Source organism: Nothobranchius furzeri, chromosome 10, assembly GCF_043380555.1.
Source record: "Nothobranchius furzeri strain GRZ-AD chromosome 10, NfurGRZ-RIMD1, whole genome shotgun sequence".
Classification (NCBI taxonomy): domain Eukaryota; kingdom Metazoa; phylum Chordata; class Actinopteri; order Cyprinodontiformes; family Nothobranchiidae; genus Nothobranchius; species Nothobranchius furzeri.
Genome location: NC_091750.1, coordinates 69,521,172 through 69,548,125, shown reverse-complemented (window position 1 = coordinate 69,548,125; position 26,954 = coordinate 69,521,172). Strand labels below are relative to the sequence as shown.

General features: G+C 41.9%; 1 pseudogene; it reads right to left on the bottom strand.

The window, feature by feature from the left end:
- Positions 1–356: 356 nt before the first annotated feature.
- On the bottom strand, positions 357–26,613 carry LOC139072280 (UDP-glucuronosyltransferase 2A2-like; annotated as a pseudogene).
- Between the last annotated feature and the right edge of the window lie 341 nt (positions 26,614–26,954).

The window sequence follows — 26,954 nt, the reverse complement described above, 5'->3', positions numbered from 1 at the left end:
AAACATCAAAGCTGTTGAAAAGCTCAAATGTTTGAACTCAGAGTGCATATCCTTTTGATTTTCTTTCACTTATTTGTGTTTCTATCCCTGCAGGTTTATGGGAAATAAAACCTAGAACTAAATGTGTTGTACTTGTTCAGGCTTATTTCTGGATAGCAGTGTTTCATACTCTGTACTGTTTGAATTCTGCAATGATTCCCAAACGTCACGTTTAACTTTAACTCTCTTTTTAGGACTTTCTGCAGTTTTCTTATTTTTTTTAAATGTAGAAATAAAATATTAGATTTGTTGGTATTTATTTTGGTGAAACAGTAATTTGTGGTTGTGAGATCTCTGTTACACAATAATCAACAAGCTGAGATAAAACTTTATTGTTCATTTATGGTAAATAGTCTGTATTTGGTATAGCGCCTTCTAGAGTCCTGGAACCCCCCAAGGCACTTTACAACACATTCACCCATTCACACCCCGGTGGTGATGAGCTACACTGTAGCCACAGCTGCCCTGGGGCGTCCTGACAGAGGCGAGTCTGCCATACGCAGGCGACGCCGGTCCCTCCGAACAACATTTAAATGAAACATTGTCCTGCTGTAGCCGCAGTCATGAACATTACTAATAAAACCATAAATAAATCCACTAATATCACTTCTCAGGTGCAGCATGACATTTGACCCCAAATTCCCTCCACACACCGACCTGAAAACCCTTCACAAGTGCAGGTCATTTATAACTAGTCATTTGGACAGCAGTCGCTCTCGAGGGAGAGCGGGTCGTTCAGTAATCAGAAGGTTGCGGGTTTAATCCCGGCTGTTTGATATTTTTTCTAAACATTTTGACAGAAGTTACTGAAACTTGAGCAAAAACTAAATGGTCAGAATTTAACAAAAAATTGTGAAGTACAAACCATTTATTCAGAAGTGAAAACATTGGACACTGATGTTTTTCCTTTTCCTTTTTTGTAATAATAAAAACCCAAAACCCTATTTGATCACACAGAAGATAAAAAATACATCAAAACACTTTTGTTTTTGCCTTTTTTTAAACTGTTTCTTACTTCCCTATTTTTACACAAGAGGTCAGTGGTCAAAAGACCGATTAAAATCTATATTAAATCAGCCTTTCTATTCAATATTTAACTTGAATAAACCTGAGCTGAGTTTGTTATTCAGCCTTCCTCTTGGTCTTCCTTCTGCAGCAGCACCTCCGGAAACAGAACCTGCAGGTCTTGTCGAGGAGGAACAGGAGCAGCAGAACCACAGAGAGCAGGAAGCTCAGGACATCCAGGCTGTGATACTGCTACCAGGTGAGCTCGTGGGCCTGGACCCTCAGGTGCTTTGCTCCTTTGTGCCTCATGGTGAACTCGATCCAGAAAACCGCCTCGTCCAGAGGACTCATGGGTCTGTCGTGGTGGATTCTGGACAGTCTCATGGCACTTTCTTTGTAGCTGTGGATAAACAAGTTAACATAAAGAGTTATTCATAATGTATTGTCAGAGATTAACTTTTATCTCACAAACTGGGAATAATGAAAGGCACATTTGTAGTTTTGTACATTTAAGCTAGGTTACTCTTTCGGGCCATACAGTAAAAATTTACCACGAAAACAGGAAATTGAAGGGAAATATTTATTCTGGTAATAAAGTTAATGCTGACTCATCACCAAAAACGAAACAATTTTTTTAAAATCTTTAAAACAGACTTGGTGCAGGAATTTAAAAAATCTGACGTTGTGTCATCGATGACGGTGTTGATCGCATCTCTGAGGTCTTCAGATGTCAGTGAGTTTAATTCCACAACAACTGCAGCTCCTTTGGCTTTCATGTGCAGCATGTTGTCTGGCTGGTCAGCAAAAACTGGAATTCCCACCATGGGAACGCCGTGATAGATGGTCTCATAAACCCCGTTTGCACCTCCATGAGTGATAAAAGCTCTAGTTTTAGGGTGACCTGATGACGAGAGAAAAAGTTTACCGTATTTTCTGGACTATAAGCCGCTACGTTTTTCCCCACGCTTTGAACCATGTGGCTTATAATGAGGTGTGGCTTTACTGAAGGTTTTCTTCACCTGCCACCAGGGGGCGCTTTAGCAGGAAGTGAAACAGGTGGAAGTCAAAAGTGGAAATCGAAGAAAGTGCTCATTTTAGTTTAGCACATGCAAGCAGCCGGCACGACGAAGAATCTTTTTCAAATCCATACCCCCTCATCATGGTAACTACACGTATGAGTTCATATGATGCCGCATTTAAGTTGAAGGCCATCGATTTGGCAGTAAAGGAGAGAAACAGTGCTGCCGCACGTAAGCTTGGCATGAATGAATCCATGGTTCGGTGCTGGAGACGGCAGCAGGAAGAACTCATTCAAGCCATCTTCACCCGGGGATGATGACAGCAACACGGACAGCGACACCGACATCGCCACAGAAATATGTGATGAAGCTCTTCTGAGGCTGTTCAACTCCGACACTGAAGAAGAGGACTTTAATGGTTTCATTGCACAAGAGGAAGATGAATAAACTAATCGATAACTTTTCTGTTTTGTTTCATACTGATCAGTTCAGTTACGTTCAGTTAAACTACGTTTTCAATTCAGTAGAGATCAGCGGCTTTTAGCCCGGTGGGGCTTATATTGAGGTGCGCTCTATAGTCCGGAAATTACGGTAATTAACTTTAGAGAAGAAGATAAAGTATTTTATTTAAGACCTTTATTTGAATAAATACACACTCACCTAAAGGATTATTAGGAACACCACACTAATACGGTGTTTGACCCACTTTCACCTTCAGAACTGCCTTAATTCATTGATCCAACAAGGTGCTGAAAGCATTCTTTAGAAATGTCGGCCATATTGACAGGATAGCATCTTCCAGTTGGGAGATGTGTGGGACGCACATCCAGGGCACGAAGCTCCCGTTCCACCACATCCCAAAGATGCTCTATCGGGTTGAGATCTGGTAACTGTGGAGGCCGTTGTAGTACAGTGAACTCATCGTCATGTTCAAGAAACCAGTTAGAAATGATTGGAGCTTCATGACATGGTGCATTATCCTGCTGGAAGTAGCCATCAGAGGATGGGTACATGGTGGTCATGAAGGGATAGACATGGTCAGAAACAATGCTCAGGTGCCCAGTTGGCACTAAGGGGCCTAAAGTGTGTCAAGTAAACGTCCCCCACACCATGACACCACCACCACCAGCCTGCACAGTGGTAACAAGGCACGATGGATCCATGTTTTCATTCTGTTTATGCCAAATTCTGACTCCACCATTTGAATGTCTCAAATGAAATCGAGACTCCTCAGACCAGGCAACATTTTTCCAGTCTTCAACTGTCCAGTTTTGGTGAGCTGGTGCAAACTGTGGCCTCTTTTTCCTAATTGTAGTGGAGATGAGTGGTACCCGGTGGGGTCTTCTGCTGTTGTAGCCCAACCACCTCAAGGTTGTGCATGTTGTGGCTTCACAGATGCTTTGCTGCATTCCTCGGTGGTAACGAGGGTTAGGCTCTTCTATCAGCTTGAATCAGTCGGCGCATTCTCCTCTGACCTCTAGCATCAACAAGGCATTTTCGCCCACAGGACTGCCGCATACTGGATGTTTTTCCCTTTTCATACCATTCTTTGTAAATCCTAGAAATGGTTGTGGGTGAAAATCCCAGTAACTGAGCAGATTGTGAAATACTCAGACCGGCCCGCCTGTAACCAACAACCACGCCATGCTCAAAATAGCTTAAATCACCCATGCTTTCGTTCTTTTTAAACACAGAAACAGTTTTGTTTACCTGTTTTGTAGCTACAGTTTCGCCGACGGCTGCCGGCTTCTTCAGGCTGACGCTGATGGTGGCGCGTCACTTCCTTCTCCGTTTATCTGCGGGCAGCAGAGGACGTTGTCGCCCTCTACTGCCCGCTCTCCCCTCTCCGACGAGGCAGTCCCATGCGTGGTCCAGCGTGTAAACTCCGTCGTCCCTGTTCATGGTCCCACATCCACGTCTCCTTATCTCTATTGCTGTGATAGAGTGGGAACTCTGGAAGTTATTTGCTGATCTGACAGTATCTTCAAGATAAGGGCTCCGGTCAGAGAGCAGGGCACGGAGAGACAGTTTTACGTATTTAATGACAGTTGAAGTATGGACATCTGTACATTTCTGTGGTTCCGTGTGGTATGTCAGTCATGAACGCACACGAGGCTGTCTGCCATCACCAACAGCTTGGACAAAATGGTAGAAACGGCTTTACAGGAAGTGACTATCTAGAGGAAGTGATGTCACAAACTGGACCACCAAAATAAGAGTGGGGTAACTTTACACATGGATCTTCTAGAACTGCCATAACTATAGCCATAACTATAAGCCTTTCTGACAAAGCCGCCCCCGAATTTAGTTATAAATTTGAAAACTAGAGGAAAGTCTTATCAGGTGTTTAGCCAGAGTCATCTTCATCTTCCCAAGCTGGCAGTCGCACCAGGCGCACAACTGGTCGAAGATAAGTCTGTCCCTTTATCCTCACTTCAGCTGCCCTGACTCGACCGTCTGAGCCTGGACATGTCTTGACAATCCTCTAAAGTTTGGAAGCTGGTCTGTAGTTCAGTCCTTCTACCTCGGAAATTGGTCCCTCTGTCTGCTAGGATTTCAAAGGGTTTGCCACGGCGAACGATGAAGCGACGTAATCCCATAAGAAAAGCATCAGTGTCGATGCTCTCCAGCAGGTCGAGGTGCACACAACTCATTGTCGTGCATTTAAAGATGATCCCCCATCGCTTCTCCATGCGTCGACCCACCTTGATATTGTAAGGGCTGAAGCAGTCCACTCCAGTAGACCAGAAAGGTGGCTTGTATAGACGAAGTCTTGCTGGGGGAAGGTCTGCCATTTGTGGGACTACAGGACTAGCACGCCACTTTTGACATTCCACACAGCTGTACTGATGCCGTTTGATAGATTCTCTTCCACGTAGGATCCAGTATCTTCTCCGAATTTCAGCGAATACACGCTCGGGGCCCGGATGCAGGAGCTGTTTGTCATATTTCTTGATGAGGAGCCTGGTAACATGATGTTTCGGGTAAAGGATAATTGGATGCATGGTATCTAGATCCAGATCTGCTCTTCGCAGCCTGCCTCCCACTCTTATCAGCCCGACAGCTATATCATACTCAGGAGCAAGCATGATTAGGCGGCTTTGTTTGGAGATGGGCTTCCCCACGGCAAGGAGTTTCACCTCTTCCTGAAAGGTCTCACTTTGGGATTGTCGTAGGAGATGTAGTTCAGCTTCTTGTACATCTGCAGCTGTCATGGTGGGGCTCACCAGGTCTTTGGCCGCCCCGTGAAGGCTCATATGAGTGGCTCTAACGAGGTCATCCCAGTTGTCGATGTTAGTAACATCCACTTCATGAGAAGGACAGGTAGCTGCTGCACAAAACACTGTCTTGCGTAGCTCATCCTCATCTTCTTCCTGAGCTACTTCCATTTGTAGCTCTGGCCAGGTTTCAGTAGGCTGGTGAAGAAATTGTGGACCCTGACTCCACGGGTTGGGCTGACTGAGCTCATGGAGTGTCTTCCCGCAGGTAAGGTAATCTGCTGGATTATCAGAGGTGCTGACATACCGCCAAGTTGACCCTTCGGTAAGTTCTTGAATTTCAGCGACCCTCGTTCCAACTAAAACCTTGTATCGACTTGAGTCTGATTTCAGCCATGTCAACACTGTAGCTGAGTCGGTCCAGAGTGTTATCTGCTGGGGAGAGAATGACAACTCTGTCATTGTGACCTTAGCCAGCTGAGCTCCGGCTAGAGCTGCGCACAATTCAAGGCGTGGCATTGACAGCTGTTTTAGAGGGCAAACACGAGATCTAGCCATTATAAATGCAACGTGAACATTGCCCTGGTTATAGAGAGTTTGAATATACTCGACTGCTCCGTAAGCTCTTTCGGAGGCATCGCAGAAGATGTGCGCTTGTCTGTTAGGCACTTCAGGGGCCAAGGTTGCTGGAACATAGCATCTTGGGATTTCCACTTGTGGGAGGTAGACCAGCTCGCTCTCCCATTGTGTCCATATTTCCAGTAGAGCCTTGGGTTGAATCTGCTCATCCCAGTCGACTCCCACTTTCCACAGGTCCTGGATGAGGATCTTGGCTTGAGTGGTGAATGGGATAAGATAGCCCAGTGGGTCATACTGCGTGGCCATCACCTTGTAGACCTTTCTTGCCTTTCCATTATGGTGGACAACATGGTGAGGCAGATACCAAGACTCCTGGGAGCTGTCTACTGTAGCTGAAGGAAGAGGTTTGGCATAACCTAACTGTTCAAGTTTATGGATTTCTTGACAGTAGGTATCTGCCAGAGCTGGACCTTTAGCCAGACGGCGTTCAGTACTACGTAGCTGTGGGAGCAATGTGTTCTTTGATGCCCAGAGGAGGGGACTATCCTTGCGCCTGAGAAGTGGAGTAGCATATCTAGTCACTCCATTCACTTCCACTTTAGTGGTGCGTTGCTCTAACAGGTCTACAGCCTGTTGATCCTCTTTAGAACGTGTGGCAGTCTTTATGTTCACATATGGCGAGGTGTCAACTTCCCAAAGACGTTCTACATGGCGCTGGAGCTCTGAGTTGGGAGACATGGTGAAGTAGCAGTGTGGGTGGTCAGCAGAAACAGGACTGAAGTTGGCTGGGCCTTGTAATGTCCAACCAAGAGGAGTGCACACTGCTAGGGGGCTCCCAGGTGGGCCAGCTATTACTGGTTGCTTAGGGATGAGTAGATGAGGGAAATCAGACCCAATAAGAAGTAAAGGCTGCACTCTGTCCACAAGTGGAAGTGGAAGTCCTCCCAGATGGGAGTACTTTCGCATGAGTGACTTTACAGGGTAGCTGTGCTCTGAGAGACTTAGTTCATCAGCAGTGAAGGCATGGTGAATGCTGTACTTTACTTTGGGAGTGTGGACTGGGAATATTTCAAATGAAACTGTTGCTCCCTGAAGGTGAATCACCTCATGGCGGACAGTGCGCAGGGGAAGGTTTTCAGGCTTTTTAGTCAGATGGAGGCGTCGCACTGCTGATGGGAGGATAAGAGTCCTCTCGGACCCGTCATCGAGGATAGCAAAGCCTTCCAGGGAATACTCAGCATTGTGTAGACATACTTTGACCAACTTGAGCATGACTTTATTTGGGCGGTTTGGACGGTTGATGTAGACCGTCTTGGAAGCAGCGTTGACCATTAACACCTTCTTCGGTTCTTGAGGGCACACATCATGGAGCACAGTAAGATGTTGTTGCTTACATAATTTACAGGGCTTCTTTAGAGTGCAATCCTCAGGTGCATGCTTCCTGCCGCAGTGCCAGCAGCTTCTGTGTTTGATCCATGTGGCAATTTCAGCTGCTGAAAGAGCTTTGAATTTAGGACACAGGCTCAGGTAATGTCCTCTGTTGTCACAATAAGGGCAGTAAGGTTTAGGACCTGATTTAGGCTTAGGTGATCTTATATGGCCAGCTGGATCTGGAGGTGTGGCTTTAGCCTGGCTCTCTGTGTTGCAGTACACGTTGGATGAAGGACCCTGAGGTTTCTTCTGATTCCTCAGCTTTGGTTGATCTTGACACATGTAGGCTGCTCTAGCGGCGATTCGCTTGGCTTGTGATTTCAACTGGAGCCATGTGGAGAAATCTGACAGGGTATAAGTCTTATTAGTGCCAGTTGTCAGAATGCCGCGGGTTTTTTTGGGTTGTTCTTTGCTTTCTGTTTTTGTTTGTTGTTTTCCTTTGTTTATCGCCCATGTCGGGTATCTGCAGGTCTTTAAAGCGTGTTGTATGTGTTTGTCTTCTTGTTTACGGTCTCTCTCTTCTGTTATTATGTTTGCTCGGTGACATAATGTTCTGATTATTGACATTTTGTGTATGGTGGGGTGTTCTGATGTCCATAATAGATATTGGTCTGTGTGTGTTGGTTTCCTGTATGTGTTTATGTTTAGGGTTTAGGGCAGTAGAGGGCGACAACGTCCTCTGCTGCCCGCAGATAAACGGAGAAGGAAGTGACGCGCCACCATCAGCGTCAGCCTGAAGAAGCCGGCAGCCGTCGGCGAAACTGTAGCTACAAAACAGGTAAACAAAACTGTTTCTGTGTTTAAAAAGAACGAAAGCACGGATTTAGAAAGACACAGCAAGAACACACCTATCACCTTTCTTTCTTGTTCTGACCTTCAGTTTGGAGTTCAGGAGATGGTCTTGACCAGGACCACATCCCTAAAAGCATTGAAGCAACTGCCTTGTGATTGGTTGATTAGATAATTGCATTAAGGAGAAGTTGAACAGGTGTTCCTAATAATCCTTTAGGTGAGTGTATAAAAATCTCATTTACTGATCTGTAGATCCTCCACTAGGGTGCAGTATGCATGTGCAGCACAGGTTGGTGTTGAGTTACAGTGGCATAATTTGATAAGTACAACTCCACAGCAATGACACACACACACACACACACGCACGCGCGCGCGCACACACACACACACACACACACACACACACACAGAAAGTCATTTGCATTTTTATCAACATGTGTGTTTTAAACAGGAAAAACATTACTGTGTTTTGATGTAACAATAAATTTATAAATTATTTTAATAAAAAATAAACGCACCAGGACTTTATTTCCTGACATTTTTGTTACATTGTTATGTCAGTGGAGTAAGAGTGGTGCTGTATCCGTCCATCTCAAACCACCTGCAGGTGCTGTAAACTCCACTTTTCTCCTACAAGGGGCGCTGTAACACCAACACAACAGCTGTAAGAAGCAGGGGTGCCTCATTTTAGTCACAAATTTGTAGGAATAAAATCTGAATTTTCTGCCATTTTACTCTTTATCATCAGTTCTGTGTTACCTTGCATAATAATCACTGGATTTTCTAGTTTTATACATTTCTCACCACATAAAAAAGAAAATGTTGGTTGTCCTGAGTAACCGGATCAATCACCATGTGCCTTTATTTTTCTTAGAAACAAACTAAAATCAGGGCATCAGACGTTTGTTCTTTAACAGCTAGACAACAAACTTTGTTTTGTAGAGATGCAGGATTGTTTATGGTTGTGTAATTACGCTCCTTGCCTTGTCTCTGTCCTACGTTTGCCTTTCTGACTGAATGAACGACTTCCTTTTCCTCTGAAACTTAAAGTATTGGACAAGCATTGATGTATATGTGGCAAGGTGGAGCAGCGAGGGCCAGGGCGGGATTCGATCCCCAGACTCCTGGGTGAAAGTCATACACTCTAACCAGTCAGCCAAAGGTCCATCCCATTGGCCAAGACGCCAGGGCGCATGATCAATCGGGACACTGTGACAGGATGCTCACACTGTCACATATAGTATATGGGTGGAGACGTATTTCATCACATATTTATGAAGTTCTTTGCACAAAATCACGGTCACAAAAATACATTTCAGCAGTCTTATTCTCGACATTTTCATTACCTTCCAGACTGAGTCCTGCTGCACACTGGAAGCAAAAGCAGTGCAGAACGGCACCGCTGCAAATATACTCCATTATATTCAAACCAACCATGGCGCGACAATTTTCAGAGGCGTGATGCCGCGCTGCTAAAGATAAGATCGGGTTCTATTTTTCCCGTTTATTCCAAACAACATCTACTGACAGATTTTGTGACATTTCTGACAACGCTTGAGTACTTTCTGTAGAACTTTGACATTCCCTGAAGATTAGAAAAAAAAAACCATCCTGCAGACCCAACCGTCGAGATGCTAGGAAAGCATGCAGCCTGATATGTCAATCAGGGATTCATCAGGATAGCCCTGATGTTCTGAGCTCGTTTAGAGAAATGCCCCCCTGGATTGAGAACCATTGTGTGACATCAACCGACCAAACCATAATACTTTCTTGGTTGGTCACCCAGATATTAAACTAATTGTCTTATAAGCAAAATAAATTTAAGATGCAGAGAGACATATTAAAGAGCAAGTCACCCCCAACCAGTCGTTCTCCGCTCCCACTTCCTGTTAGAAAAATGCAACAAATGCTGTTGCCTGGCAGACTGAGGGCAGAGCTGCTAACAAATACACAGACTCACAACGACATGATTCTGACATGGTTTTGGAGACGAGTTTAACCCAAGACATGTAGAATTCACCACTCACGAGTCAATTAGAAAAATTAAAGAATTTAACTTTTAAAAAATCGGGAACCGAGGGTGCACTGGATAAGGTCGAATGGGGATTGCAACGGAACCGCAGCGTCTGAGGAGGGGAGAGCAGAGGAACAGGTGAATCCAGGGAGGTAAGTCTGAACTAGGAAGGTGCAGAGTTAAGACTTACTGGAAGCTGGGGGCTGAGGAATTGGGGAGGGTAGGTGGAGTGCCGGTGTCGGTACAGGATCTGCTTGGGTGCAAGATCGGCTCGGGGTCCTTCGACTGCCGATAATGTCAAAGTACGGCAAACCCACTCGGACAAAATGCACTACACATCTTTATACTGTTGGAAAGAATTTAGCAGATTCGTTATTAATATAATGTTTCTCACGACGTAAGTGTGTTTTTAATGGTATTTGTAAAATAAAACACTATATTGTATTCATAATGTTGAACTCCTCTTTGAGCACATCCCTTGAAGGATCATAGGTATTAGCAACACCTGTGAAATTGAATTTGACGGAAAGAAGTGTGTCCCGTTTATTGAAGTATTTTGTGTTTAGAGTTTTTGATGTCTTGTCCATGCGTAGTTCAGGTACGCTCATAGCTGCTAGCCAAAACTCTGGAGTTAAAAGTTTTCTGGCTGTACTAAAATACCTGTCTGTACTTATTTGATTGATGGTAGTTTTACTTTCTGTTAGACTCCAAATGTAATCATTTGGCACTTTTCTAATTCATAATTTGTAATAATGTAATCGGTGATATTAGCATTAGCATTACTATGGGTTTTTCCATGTATATTAGCATTGCGCTAACCACTCGCTGCCAAATTGCAGCCTTTGCGATTAGAAAATCTCCTTTTGTCACATTGCAATTTAATTGCACATGCAATTAATCATTCAGCCCTAATATACATGCAGCTCTATGCTAAAAGTGTATTTTCAAAGAGGTAATGATGGATTTCTTTGTAAAAGTTGTCCATCTTTCCAACAGAAAAATTTTCCTGGACCAATGTAACGTGATAACAACGTAACGTGATTAAGTAATTTCCGTAAGGTTCATGTTCAGCCAATCACCTACTTTGACGTCATCGGCAGTCGAAGTACCCCGAACCAATCTTGCACCTGAGCAGATCTTGTACCGACACCAGGGTGAATCCAAGAGGGGGTGTCCAGGAGAGCGGGCGCGAGGAGAGCGGGCCGGCAGGGAGGAGAGGAGAACGGTGAATGCTGCATCCAGGAGATTTATGGGGCACAGGTAAGTAATCCAGCGGGATCATGGAGATGCCCAAGTAGTCAATCAGAGGAGCCACAGGAAAACCAGAGAAGCTCCAAAAGCTTCAGAAGTCCAAGGAGATCCTGAGGAGTCAAGGTAAGGCCCACAAAACGATCCAAAAATCCTGGGAACCGGTAAGCACAAGTATATCTACAAGGGTTCTAAAATCCAAAAATAAATAGAGTTAACCTGGAGACACAAAGGGCTGGAACTACCAAGTTAATCATCCGGCATTGAGATGTGTTCTTCTCCTCCTCTTATAGCTGGACCTGCTGATAGTTAATGAGCTGCAGCTGGAGCCTCCCTCTCCTGAAACACAGCAGCTCAAAGATGGAACAAAAATGAGAGGAGCACTCACCCCGGCACATGACAATTTCTGCTGCGGCCTCTGTGACATCATAGAGTTCTGAGCATTCTGCCTAAGCAACACATTCTCACACCCGAAGCGGCCGAAACTGACGACGGGTGACCGAGCGTTTGTTTCCGACGCGCTGGGAGGCGACGCGCTGTGTCAGAGCATCGCTTTCCGACGCCCGTGGTAAAACGAACATTTCAAAGACATCTAACCTCTAACCTCTAGCGATTTAACCTTCCCCTCGCCTCCATCCTAACCTTAACCCTGTTTCTCTTTCTAAATTTCCTGTTGTAGCGTCATGAATGGCCTCTAATTTGTGACAAAGGACACATTTTCCCAGCAGGGTCAAGCTGGGTCGTTCTGTAGCTTTGCCCCACAGATTAACCACGCCAGGAGCCGTGATGTCTGCTGAAACCATCTTTATCTGCTGCTGTTCCGTCCCAAGATGAAGGACACTTCAAGTTTCACAATAATAATATTAAATAATAATTTTAATAAACTCTTGACTTTATTACTGTTATTACAACCATCATAAATAATCTCTTGATTCAGTATAAATGTATTTTAATTACTGAAATGACTTGTTATGCTTTGGGTATAATAATAGTTATCGTTGATAATCCGTAATGTGTGGTCATTAAACCAGAAGGTCATCTTGCACGTTAACCAGCCACATTCGGAAGGGATCCAGGGTAAAGGGTAAAACCATCACGTCTTTACTCATGACCAAGCTTTCTGATGCTGAGAGTGGGCGTGTTCTGAGGGTTTTGTTAAAACCGAATCCCGCAGCAAAAAGTTCAGTTCTTGAACCATACAAGGAGATGAGGGACGGCCGCCCGAATCTCTACTAAGCATTCTGTCACGCTGATAGGATCGCTCTGAATAAACGCACTGTAACCAGCTGACGCAAAACTCCTTCAGAGTTAAGCCAGACACTCGATACCGTGTACCCGCGACATCTCTGGACCAGAGGATCGGTTCTACCGGACCGAGTACCCCTGAGGCTGACAACATCCTCCTTGACCTCCGGATCCACACAGAGGGTCGTCTTGCTGGGTGAGGTAGCACACAGATGGTGTTTGATGCTGTTCTTCCTAAGAAACGACTCAGTTAGCTGCAAAATAACTTTCCACCCAGAAATGCTTCTCTCGCTGAAAGAAACCTTCTAAGATTCATTCACGCATCAAAAAAACTCGCATTTTCATTTTAGCATCCAGTCACAGGTTTGCTTTTTAAAACAAGTTTTAATATCAAATTGTCTGTTCAAAAATGGTCATTTCTAAATTGTCATTTTTTTAAGTGTTAGTAATAAATTCTTAACTTTAAAAACCTGACTCTTCTTTGAAATGAAACACAGAATGGTGCATATTTTTGGTTAAGAAAAAGCAAAGATTCCTTTAAACTTCTGATTAAATAAATAAACTTTTGCTATTAAATTTAATTATCTTAAATTAAACATTAATCTTTGGATTAAAAATAGACCAAGCTCGTTGGCATATGAACTTCTATCGAATATATAATATCCTAGATATTTATATATAATAGATGCTTCATTGTTAACTTGTCTGGATCTTTTCTAAGAATCTAACAAAGCTGATAGCAAACAGTGTTGATTCTAGTATGTAGTTAAACACGCTACACCGTTAACTGTGTTTGAGAAGAACGATAGAACAAGAAACACAGTTTTGCATGCTCAAGTGGGTTAAAGTTAGGATGGAGGTGAGGGGAAGGTTAAACAGCTCGAGGTTAAAGGTTAAATGTTGGTGAAATGTCCGTTTTACCTCGTGAGTTGGGAGACGACACTCTGGCGCAGCGCGCCGCCTCTAAACACGTTGGAAACAAACGCTTGGTCACCGTTCGTCAGTTTCAGCCACTTCAGGTGTGAGAATGTGTTGGCCTAAGATATCTAATTACTTACATTTTTATTTCATGTTCAACATTTTAGTTTCACACGTCCAGCTGTCAAAGCCTGGCTCTACATGTCTGCTCCCCACAGCTCAGTTCTGTTCAGGTTATTTATAAAGCGCCAATCCACAACAAGGGTCGTCTCAGAGCCCTTTACAGAGCCAGCGTTCCAGTTCAATTCAATTCAAATTCAAAAATACTTTATTAATCCCAGAGGGAAATTGATTGCTGTAGTAGCTCAGAATAATAATAATAATAATCAAGTCATCAAAGAGTTGTTGTATATTACAATGGCTGTTGGCAGGAAGGATCTCCAGTAGTGGTCAGTGTTGCAGCGAAACTGAAGAAGCCTCTGAATGAAGACACTCTTGTGTTGTCGGACAGTCTTGTGAAGAGAATGCTCAGGGTTGTCCATCATTTTCTTGATTCTCTGGAGAATCCTTCTTTGCATTATCTCCTCCAGTGGTTCCACAGTCATCCCCAGAACAGAACCAGCCTTTTTTATTAGGCTGTTGAGCCTTTTCAGCAGTGGCGGCTGGTGAAAAATATTTTTGGTGGGGCTGTGCTTTTTTTTTTTAAAACAAACTTGTGCTTTCTGAGCTTTGTGCACAACTTCACTATTTCCTGAATTAAGCACAGCTCTTTTATTTCCTGTCTTACATCATTGGACAAACTGATTAATCCAGGTGTGTCTGACTATTGGCACGCTGCCTTGCGGACCAAGGTTGAAAAATACTGCATTAAATTGCACATAAAATAACATGACCATAAATGGTAAATAGGCAATGCAAGAGGCAAGTAACAAAACCATTTTGTTTAATTTCAACATTTGAGTGAACACGAAAAATTATGAGCAGGTCACTGTTACAGTAATGGTAGTAAACACTACTTAGACAAAATGCCAGAAATTTACACTGTTAGGACTTATGGAAAGTGGAAACACTTTCATAGGCAATAATGTCATCAGTATCCTCTTACAAATGTCATATTTCCCACTTTTTGGGACAATAAAACATTTCTGGTTCTCAATGAGATGTTTTTACTTCAAATGTAAAAACATCTCATTGAGAATCAGAAATGTTTTATTGTCCCAAAAGCTGGGAAATTTGTTTGCTGCAGCAGAAGTGTAACAAGTAAAATGGAATCAGATTGATGTATGTACAAATTTACTTGAAATACACATTTACATGATTAAATATGTATAATAAGTATGTGTGTTGAAATGTGTTTTTACAGTTTTTGCACATTAAAAAATGTACATGTTATTAAACAAATGTCCCGGTTTGTGGGACAACCAAGGATTTCTGATTCTGATTGTCTTGTTTACAGAAATGTAATGTACAGCTTACCTCTGCACCCAGCTGCTGTTCTCCCTGTCCAAACGTCCTCCGTTTCTTTGTTGGCTGCTGCACTGATGCGCTGCATTCCTCAGTCAGAGAATGAATGGGGTCCCCAATGAGACACAAGTTCCACATCCACCTTCTGTGGATCCCAGCCGTTTTGAATAACAAACACAGAAAGCAAAATAACGCATTAGCGTGATTGCATCCAGCTAGCCACTGCTTCCTGGTGTACCAATTTTGGGAGAAGTGTCGTGTGTACAGTTTACCCTTCTCCTTGTCCTGCTGGCTTATCTTTACGTCGGGCTGATCTGGTCCAAGCTCTTTGACATTAAATTTTTCCACCATAGTTCTCCTCTCGAACGGATACTGGAGAAGAGACCGAACTGAATTCAGTGGCTGCTGAGATCCGGTCTCCATGCTGCTGGTTGTAGGCGCACTGGCGTCCATGTCTACGTCTGCGTCACGACCGTCACGAGTCACGACCAAAAACGTGCTGGAGTCGAGACTCTCCGAGTTCTACCGAACACCAACGAAAGCCTTGGCGGTAGCTCTATCGCCCATCATGCTTCTGAAACAACGTTGACGCTGATTGGATACATTCCCATTCCTACCCTTTGATTTTCTTGTCAGCAATTGGACAACTGGTCCTGTCTTGTTTGGGCGATTGAAAAACAGCACACAGCCTCCACCCCTCGGCAGAGACCGGCAGAGATCGGCAGAGACCAATATAGATATATATATGATTTATTTTTGTTACAAAACACACAATTAACTTAGAATATGTGATTATTGTTAATTTTATTTATTTATTTTTTTAAATAAAAATTAAAAACACTGGGGAAACTGGGAGGGCGGCGCCCTATCACCCTCTACTGGCCAGCCGCCACTGCTTTTCAGGTCCCTGCTTCTGATGCTGCTAACCCAACAGACGATGGCTGAAGAGATTACACTCTCAACAACAGACTTGTAGAAGATCTGCAGCATCTTGCTACAGACATTGAAGGACCTAAGCGTCCTCAAGAAGTGTAGTCTGCTGTGTCCCTTCTTGTAAACGGCTTCGCTGTTCTTTCTCCAGTTCAGTCTGTTGTCCAGGTGAACTCCAAGGTGTTTGTATTCCTCAACCACCTCCACTTCTTCTCCCATGATGGAAACAGTGTTTGACTCCACCCTGTTTCTTCTGAAGTCTAAAATCATCTCCTTTGTTTTGTTCACATTCAAGGTCAGATGATTGTTTCCACACCATGCCACAAAGCGCTCCACCAGCTCTCTGTACTCAGCTTCCTGTCCATCTCTGATACACCCGACAACTGCAGAGTCATCTGAGTATTTCTGTCTCTTGGCAAATAATATGGGCAACAACTTACTGCCAAGAGTTCAACACCTGGGCTGCAGAGACGACATTTCGCTGAAACATGACCTGGATGGCACCAACTGTTGTTGACAAGCACTGCCACTCCACCTCCTTTTCTTTTCCCGCTCCTCTTCAGATCTCTGTCTGCTCATACAGTCAGGAATCCTGGCAGAGAGACGCTGGAATCGGGGATATGGTCCTGCAGCCACGTCTCAGTGAAGCACATAACACTGCACTGCCGATACTCTGGCTGAGTCCTTGAAAGGGCTTGGAGTTCATCCATCTTGTTGGCCAGTGATCTCACATTGCCCATTATGATCGATGGAAGAGATGGTTTGGGCGTTTTAGCTCATTTGGGATTTGTGGCTTCAGTTGAGGTATTATTTCAGCCTTCCCAATGTTAATCAGCTGCTCCCGATTGTAAACCAGCTTGTTGCCATGGTTACACATCATAACATCATAACAAATGCTCAAAAAGTGAAAAAATAGCAGTAAAAATCCTCAAAGCTTCACAGCACCAGAAACAGAAAAGTAAAATGTCCAAAAAAAACTAAAGTTTTTCTTGAGAAACTAGAAGAAAAAAAGTCCAAGAAAAGGCAAAACTTACATAAAGTCAACAGAGCTACTCCAACATGCAACCACCCAGAGCAGCGCAGTTCCAGAAAAAAAAATAAAAAATTTCTACTGATTCAAAAGTGCTTTGAGTTCAGCTCATTTTTCCAGTCATTTAAAGGTTTTCTACCTAAGGAAACGCAGCAGATTGCATGGAGTCACCCACTTTTTGTGTCAGAGGCTTTCCAGCAATCCCCACACTAAGCAAGCATGTTTCTATGTTAAAGAAAGCTGCATCAGTTACTCACTCACTCACACCCAGAGACACGTTAGGGTCACTAGTTAACCCTACGTGTGTGTGTGTGGGGAACCGGAGCGCCCGGAGTAAACCCACGCATTCATGATGGGGAACTAATTGTCCATCAGGAAGCCCCTTTTTTTCTGCTGTGCTTGTGTGTGCTCTAAAGGGGTGTTGCATCTAAGATTAGATATTCACTCACTCACACACTCACTCACTCACTCACTCACTCACTCACTCACTCACTCACTCACTCACTCACACAAAAATGCCTAAATTTAGAGAATGCTAATGCTAATTTTCGTGAGGTCACAGCTGGGGTTTAAACTGGTGACGTTATCATGAAGCCCGAGTGTTTTGGGGGTCAGATGCTAATTTAAGGCCTAACTTTATGTTTCCGTAGACACGCCGGAGTGAGAAACTTCTTGAAGCGCCTCCACAATGAAACATTCTGGTTCCTGACTGTTTGTGGAACGCTGTCTTTGGGAGAAGGCTCGTTTTCATGAAGACTTCCGCTTGCTTCCACTGAATCTATCTGTTCTGCAGGTGGAGAGCAAACATCATGTCCCATCTCGTAATCCTCGTCAGGCTCCAGACTCTCAGAAGTTTGTTCCTGAGGTTCACACAGAGAAGCTTCCTCTACCAGCTGGTACGTGAAGGCTTCCAGCTCCTCAGACAGCTTCTCGTCTGGCTCAGGCGTGTTCTTCCTGGAGTTAAAGGTCTCCAGTTGTTCTGAGAGATCATAGTTGATTTTCTCCAGATCTCTAATTTGTGTCTCTAAGTCCTCGTTGAACGAGTCCTTGTTCTGAATCTCCTGTCCCAGCCGGAGTTTCAGCTCTGACTCCTGTTTTAAACGTTGTTGCTGGTCTTCAATCAGATGTTCTCGTTCCTCCAGCTGAGTTTTGAGAGTCTGAATTGTAATTTTGAAGGTCTCTGCATTACTCTGGTAGTAATCCAGTCCCTCTTCTAGTTCACTCATTTCTACCTTTAATTTCTCATAAACGTTGTCTTTGTTCCGCTGGATTTTCTGCTGCTGATCAAACTTGGATCTCAGCAGCTCAGATTCCCGTCTGAGTCGCTTTTGGAGGTTTTCCAGCAGATCATCTTTCTCCTTCAGCTGTAAGTTTACCTCCTGCATCATTTTGTTGCAGGACTCTGCCTCACCTCGGTAATAATCCAGTTTCTGTTTGAGTTCATCAATCAGAGTTCTGGATTTTTTGCACTCGCTCTCTACCGTTGAGCTTATTTCAGCTTGGTCACTGAGACTTGTGTCCAGGCGAGACAGCCGTAGGTGTTCCGAGCCGACTGTCTGGAAAAGGGAATCGAAAGTTGGATGCCGACATCCAGACGACTCCTGCTGGACTGGCTCAGCTAATCTGAGACTGGGTCCCAGCTGAGTTTCGTCCTCTGAACTGGGTTCACATTCCCCGCAGAGAGAAGCCTTTTCTCCGTCCTCCTCAGAAAGCGTCTCCTCTGCCTCGTTCGTCTCAGAGAAGATACTTTTCATCTCGTCTACCAGAACACCGTTTATAATCTCTAAATCTCTGATTTGTTCATGTAAAGCCTCGGTGAGCGAGTCTTTATTCTGTTTCTCCTCTTCCAGCTGCAGTCTCAGCTCTGACTCCAGTCCTAACTGGTTTTGCAAACTTTCAGAAACATTTAGTTTTTCCTCCAACTTAATTTTCAAAGCCTGAATTGTAGTTTTGCAGGTCTCAGCGTTAAGCTGGTAGTAATCCAGACGCTCTTTCAGTTCACTAATTTCTTCTCTTAGTTTCTGATCAACTTCGTTCCTAATCTGGTCGTTTATCTTCCCCTGTTCAAATTTACGTCTCAGCTGGGATTCCTGCTTTAAAAGATTTTGCAGATTTTCACACACAGTTGCTTTCTTCTTCAGTTTGGTCTCTAAAGCCTGCAGGGTGACCTTGCAGGTCTCTGCGTTGTCTTGATAAACGTCCAGTTCTTGTTCCAGGACGGTAATTATGTCGTTGTATTTTTCCAATTCAGTCTCTGCTTGTAACGTTTGCTGCTTTTCATCACTTAACCATTTCTCCGTGATTAAAAGCTGAGACTGGACTTTCTCCAAGAGCGCCATATGGGAAAAATAAATTTTGGGGTGTTTACACCCAGATAATTCCCGCTGAAGCTCCTCAGATGAAAAATGTAGAATAGACATGATTCTAGAGGCTCTTGGTCTTTTATCAAACTCAGAAAAAAGGTTTGAGGTTGTAAAAGACGATTGTCTCAGAGAGTCGATGTGTCACACACCAGCAGTCGGCTGCTAATGAAGTGGGAGCTGGCTGATGCTAGATAATAGGACTCTGAGCCTTTATGACGTCACTTCAAAGGATCACGTGGGCGGGGTGAAAGAAGTAGTAGTAGGAGGCACTGGTGGTCATGGTAACCCAAATGGGCGGAGCCTAACTTTAATGCATTTATCTCAGTCTGGACCATCGACGCTCCAGTGTTAACATCAACAGCAGCACCTGAACGCCCCTTTCTTTAACTTTATATGTAATAAAAATGAACTTTTACCTGAACCAACGTATTTCTTTCAGAAAATGTGAAAAATGTCTTTTTTTTCTAAATGTTGGCTTATAAGTCCTTTTGTCCCACATTTTGAATTTTTTGTCATATTTTATTATTCATCTCAATTATAACATATTACAATAACACAACACCAATGTTTAAAATGCATCATTTTGGAGCAGCAGAGCTGTTTTTGTCAAAAACAACGTAAATGAGAAACGGGGGGGGGCTGTGTCACGTTGAAGAAAATGTCGAGCAGAGCTAGAATTACGAAGCGAGGTGACTATTGGGGGTCCCCAAGATGGCGGCGCTGTGAACGGTCTTTACAGAACTTGCTCCGTCTTAAAATTCCTTTATAAGCAGCAAAACGAACCCTAAAGTGCAAACTTCTAGCTGTATGTGATGGAAAAAAACCTGAGCTCAAATAAGAGAACTCTTATTACTCCTACTTCCTCCCCGTCAAAACCTGGTAAGAAAAGAGTGATGGAAACTGACACGGCGGAAAGCATTATTAAGACGCTCAAGATGGCTATCGAAGAGCAAGGAGCTAACATCAAGAAGAGTATTAGCGACCTGAAGGTTACTATTAACTTTATCTCAGAAGATCTCAGAGAGCTAAAAGGAAAAGTGTCTCGTACTGAAGTAAAAGTGGATAAAGCAGAAGAGAAAATTCAAACACTGGAAAACAAAGTGCTGGAGCTGTCTCGGTATAAACGAAGATGGAACCTGCGACTTCACGGTCTACCTGAAGAAGAAGGAGAAGATGTACGCAGTAAGGTTATTGAAATCTGCCAAAACATGGATCCTGGCCACCGAGATAAGTTCCCGGAGGTACTCGATTCAGTCCACAGAATCGGCCGACGACGTGAGTCCTCTTCTGCACCACTGCATCGCGCCATAATCCTGCAATTTACTATGAGACACTTTCGAGACATCATCTGGAAGGCGGCGAAGCGATCTGACTACCTGAAGACAAGGAAGCTCCATTTCAAAGAAGATCTCTCTCCCGAGGACCGAGAGAGGCGCAACCAACTATGGCCACAGGTGGAGAAAGCACGTAAGGAAGGGAAAATTGCCTACTTTGTCGGAGCCCGTGCTTTCGTGAACAGAAAAGAAATTCACTGAAATCTCTTCCAGCCCAGTTGTGGATATACCTCAAGGTCTCGTTCCCCTATTGTTCTGAAGACTTATAGTATGCTGTTGCTGCTAAACTGTTTTGTGAAGCACTTTTTTAGACAGAGTAGTTCTGCTCTCTCTAAAGCTTACACACTCTTCTCAGGGTAAAATCTTTATTTACTTTTCAAAATTTCATCTTTATCTTTTATTTCTTTTAATGCTCGAGGACTAAGAGACAATACCAAAAGGAAAGCTCTGTTTTTATATGCTAAAAGTTTGAATACTGACTTTTGTTTCTTACAAGAATCTCATTCTGAACCTAAGGACGCTAACTTCTGGAAATCTCAATGGGGTGATGATTTATGGATGTCTCATGGCACAAAACATTCAGCGGGAACTCTGATCTTAAAACATAAATTTAATGGAAAAATTATATCGTCAGAAACTGATCCAAACGGACATTTTATTTTGCTGGTTGTTTTTTTTAATGATCAGACCCTCTTATTGGGTAACATTTACGGCTATAATAACAAACAGGAGAATATTGACCTAATACTTGTTATGAATGAAAAAATTGAGTCTTTAATAAGTAAATTTGCTAATCTAAAGATTATATTAGGAGGAGACTGGAATCATTCACTCAATGACATGATAGACAGATGGCCAAGTAAAAGTCAGGAGAGTAGTAATTACATGTTGGATTTTATAAATGAAAGAGACCTAATTGATATCTGGAGAATCAAAAATCCAACAATTAAGGAATTTTCATGGAAAAATAGATCTGGCTCCTTACAGTCTCGTATTGATTATTGGCTAATTTCTGATCCTTTATCCGAATATGTTTCTACATCAAAAATGTTGCCAACACCCTTGACAGATCATAAAACAATTTTTCTGGAGATATGTTTGTGTGCTAGAAAACCATCTAAAAGAGTGAATTCATATTGGAAATTAAATAATTCTCTTCTACTGAATGATTCTTTGGTAAAGGAAATTAAAACAAAAATAGATGAGTTTTGGAACAAGGCATGTGTTGAAAATACTTTTTGTAAAAATTGGGAGCTTATGAAATTTGAATTGAGGTCCCTTTTAATGAAAAGGGGAGCTGAAACAGTTAAAAATAAAAAAAAAGAAGAGTCAGAAATAATTTCTGAAATTATTACCTTGTCTAGATCACCTGATAATTTATCGGAAGATAACCGGAACAGACTTCAAATTCTACAATTAAAATTAGATACTATATATATTTACAAGGCAAAAGGTGCCTTTGTGCGGTCAAGAAGGAAATGGCTTGAAGAGGGAGAACAAAACTCTAGCTATTTTTTCAAATTAGAAAAACACCATAATGCTCTTGCCAGCATGACTAAACTTCGTACAGACGGGATCATCACACAAGACCCTCAAGTGATTTCCAAGACTTGTGAACTTTTCTATAAAAATTTATATAAATCTAATCTTTCTACAGAAGCCATGGAAATTTTTTTAACTCCTTAAGTAATATTAAGACTATTAGTGACAATAATAAAGCCATTTGTGATTCCCCCATCACAATACTAGACATTGAAGAGGCTATTAATAAAATGAAGCTTAATAAGAGTCCAGGGAATGACGGTTTGACTTCGGAATTTTACAAATTATTTTCAAAGGATCTGTCGTGCTTTTTACATAAAGTATATATTGAAAGCATTGATAATAACAAGCTGCCTCCTTCTTTGACTCAGGGGCTAATTACTTTGATTCCAAAACCTCAAAAAGACACCCTTTCGATAGAAAATTGGAGACCTATTTCACTGCTGAATAACGATTATAAAATAATTGCTATGTGTTTGGCTAAAAAGTTAAAATGTGCACTGAATGATATCATTGATGAAACACAGTCTGGTTTCATGACTGGTAAACACATAACTAACAATATAAGACTGGTAATTGATATTTTGGATTATTCAGATTTAATCACGGATAATAGTTTCATTCTTTTTTTGGATTTCTATAAAGCTTTCGACTCCATTGAACATGAATTCATGTTCAGAGCACTTGACATTTTCGGTTTTGGAAATATCTTTAAGGAATCAATTCAAACTCTATATGCAGATGCAAATAGCTCAATCAAACTCCCATTTGGTACAACGAAAAGATTTGATATCAACCGTGGGATCCGGCAAGGCTGTCCACTTTCCGCATTTCTCTTCCTTCTTCCTATGCAGTTACTTTCTATTCACTTTAAAAATAGCAGTGTGGTGGGTCTCTCTATTGCTGGCAGAGTACTATCTATTACTCAACTAGCGGATGACACAACACTTTTTTTAAAAGATAAATATCAAGTTGATGAAGCTCTCAAAGTTGTCAATAATTTCTCAATAGCCTCTGGTCTTAAACTCAACATTCCAAAATGTGAACTTCTCCCTGTTAAATTCTGCACGGATACTATTATATCAGGTGTCCCTGTTAAAAATAAGGTTAAATATCTTGGTATTATCATTCAAAAAGACCAAGATGCCAGATTATCTGAAAATTTTGACCCTCTTATAACTGCAATACAACATAAATTTAATCTTTGGCTTCAAAGAGATTTATCCATTACCGGAAGATCCTTGGTAGCCAAAGTTGAAGGCCTGTCCCGACTTATTTATGCAGCTATGGCACTTGATGTTTCGAAAGAACTATGCACAAAAATTGATAAAATATTATTTAACTTCATTTGGAAAAAGAGAATACATTATATTAAAAAAAATGTAATGATAAACAAATTGTGTTTTGGCGGTCTAAACTCTTTAGATTTCACCTCCTTAAACGCGTCTTTTAAAATCAAATGGATCAAACTCTTTTTAAAAAATCCCAGTTCAATTTGGAACGTTGTTACCAACCACATTTTTAACTCATTTGGAGGACTGCACTTTCTGCTAAGATGCAATTACAATATCTCTAAATTACCGATTAAACTCTCCAACTTTCATAGTCAACTCTTATCATCTTGGTTAATGATATACTCTCACAACTTTTCTCCCCATAAATATTTCATTTGGAACAATCAGGATATTAAATTTAAGAATAAATCATTATATATTCAAAAATGGGTTGATAGAAATATTTTACTTGTAAGTCAATTACTGAATGATGATGGTCAATTATTTTCCTATAAGGAATTTTTGTTTGTTTATGATTTTCCTGTCACTCCAAGAGAATACGCTGTAGTTTTTGATGCAATACCAGATGGAGTGAGAAGGTTATTGGTGTCTGCTCCTAAGGGTAGAAATTGTATTATTCCAGAACTAAATCCCGGTAGCATATTCATCGGTAACATATGTCCGTTATTGAGTGATAAGGCCACAAATCAATGTATTAGACAAATCATTCAAAGAGATATTGTTTCCAAACCTGCAGCTGTATTTTACTGGAACAATATTTACAATGATATAGACTGGAAAAACACTTGGATTCTACCAAGAAAATTTATTATAACTAATAAGATAAGAGAGGTTTCTTTTAAGCTGATCCACAGATGTTATCCGGTAAAGACATATCTGGTTAAACGTAAGAAAAATATTGATACTCTTTGTACTTTTTGCGGCAATGCAGAGGAAACAATATGTCATTTATTTTGGGACTGCACTTATACACATGTATTTTGGATTGATCTAAATAATTTTATAAACACCAAAATTGATCCTTCTTGTAAACTGAAGTTTCACCATATTCTATTTGGCCTCTCACATACTGATAAAATTATTTCAGGAAAAATATATATTATTAATCTTCTGATCATTTTTGCCAAATTTCACATACATTGTACAAAATTCTCTCAACAGCGTCCAAACATATTTGCTTTTACAGCCCTGTTTTCCAATTATCTGAAGAATCTTAAAAACAGTACTAACTCCAAAGCGTGTAAAACACTAGAGCTGTGCCGAATGTATAATTTCACTTGATTTACTTGTTTATTTGTACCTTGAGCATTTTATTTTGTTTATTTATTTATTTTCAATTTTTTTCCCAGTTATTTTGTTAATCAGTTTTCTCCTAAAATATACCCTTTTGTTTAAGTATACTTGTAGTTGTATACATAACTTGTTCAACTTGTTATTACAAGATGTGGAATGTTTATACCCTTTCTATATTCTACAATACCATGTATGTTTGTTATTCAAATGTCTAAATAAAAAAAAAAAAAAAAAAAAAAAAAAAAAAGCTAGAATTACGAAGCCCTCAACGTCCACGCCCAGGGCTGTGTATCTGTTTGAACTCTTGGGGCATTATTGAGCAGAGAGGAGGAACAGCGCTGATCTTTGATGCGCTCCAGGCAACTGCGTCCTGCGCACGGCACATTGTCAAAGTGGCGCAACCCAAAAAATCTAATAAGCCCACGGGGGCAAGGCTCTACAGCAGAGCCCCCCTGTAGATTCCCCCGTTTCTGACCTTTTGTGGGACTTGAGCGAGAGCAGAGGCGATCATGTTTGCCTTGTATGGTCAGATTCCTGACAATAGATCCCAAAGAAAAGACCATGATGCCATCATCTCCAGAGCTTTGGACAAACTTTTCGAAATACTGCAGGAACAGAGATTTTTAATTCTTTAAAGCAGAAAATTGTATTTTTTTAAATCAAAATCTGCTTTTTTATTCAATAAAACAGCTAATAAGATGTCTATTTTGTAGATCTTTTTTTTTTTCAGATCTTATTCTTTACATTAGGATTTAACCCTCTGGAAGTAGGCGTTGCTGATGTGCAACATTAAAACCTACCTACCTGGATACTCCACGTACGTATTTCATGAGCATTTTTACACTCAGAAGAAGGATTTAGTTGTTTGCCCTTTTATCAAAACTTGTTTTGAGCCTGAGAGGGTTAACTATGATTTTTTTGGTGTACAGTTATGGAAAAAGCACCTTTGGTAATGGTTTAGCAGGTTTGCAGTGAATCCCTCCAACAAATTTGAAGTTGGGAAGTAATGGACGGGGAAAGTCAAAATCCCAGTAGGCTCTCAACAACCAGATGTCAGCATTACCCATCATCTTACAGGCACTGGTGGGTGTTCCTGATAAAACAAGCATGTTCGTGATGACGATGAAATGCATTACGTAATGTTCTAGTCAGCAATACTCACCTTCTTCCACACACACTGATCCAGAACTAAGTCCTGCAGGACGTAGAAGAGGAAGTTCCACGTTCTCACTGAGAAGTTCATCTTGTCTGTCAGTCTGCTGACCGCACCTGGAACGTAGGAAGGTGGAGCAGGTAGCTGAGCACACAGTCTCTCCCAGTTGTTTGCTATCGAAAATCTCAAAGAAAAGACTAGAGGGATGCCCAAGATCTCAGCAGTTAAATTGCTTCCAGAATAGATGGGATCAGCCAGGAGAACGTCATAGTTTCCCTTCCTCAGCTTCTTCACGATGGGCTCTGATTTCACCACCATCCAAAAACTGGAGGGAAATCTCAGTGTTGATCTTGAACAATTCCATGTATTTGATGTAAAGCTGAAAGTAGTTCATGTGGTCCATGTCATACATGTTGAATTGAATGAATTCAGCCAATAAATTCTCAAAATCTTCTTTAGAGACGGAGACATCAAAAGGCTGGTAATTAAAGCGGGAGGGTTCACTGCTGTGGATGAACATGGATGTGCTCGGGACCAGGACGGTCACCTGGTGTCCTCTGTCCACCAGCGTCTCCAGCAGCAGCTTCCTGTTAATCCAGTGGCTGGCCTCGGTGTACCAAACCAAAATCTTCCCTCCATCTACTCCAGATGTTACAGGAAGTAGCAGCAGGATGCAGGCAGAGACGCACGCGCAGCTCCATGGTGGACGTCTGTCTGTCTGTGGGAAATCCAGCTGTGAACTTTATACTGGATGTGCCGTACGGATACTTATTAACTGTGAACTCTGACTCGTTTCAGTACTAAAGTACAAAACATCAAAGCTGTTGAAAAGCTCAAATGTTTGAACTCAGAGTGCATATCCTTTTGATTTTCTTTCACTTATTTGTGTTTCTATCCCTGCAGGTTTATGGGAAATAAAACCTAGAACTAAATGTGTTGTACTTGTTCAGGCTTATTTCTGGATAGCAGTGTTTCATACTCTGTACTGTTTGAATTCTGCAATGATTCCCAAACGTCACGTTTAACTTTAACTCTCTTTTTA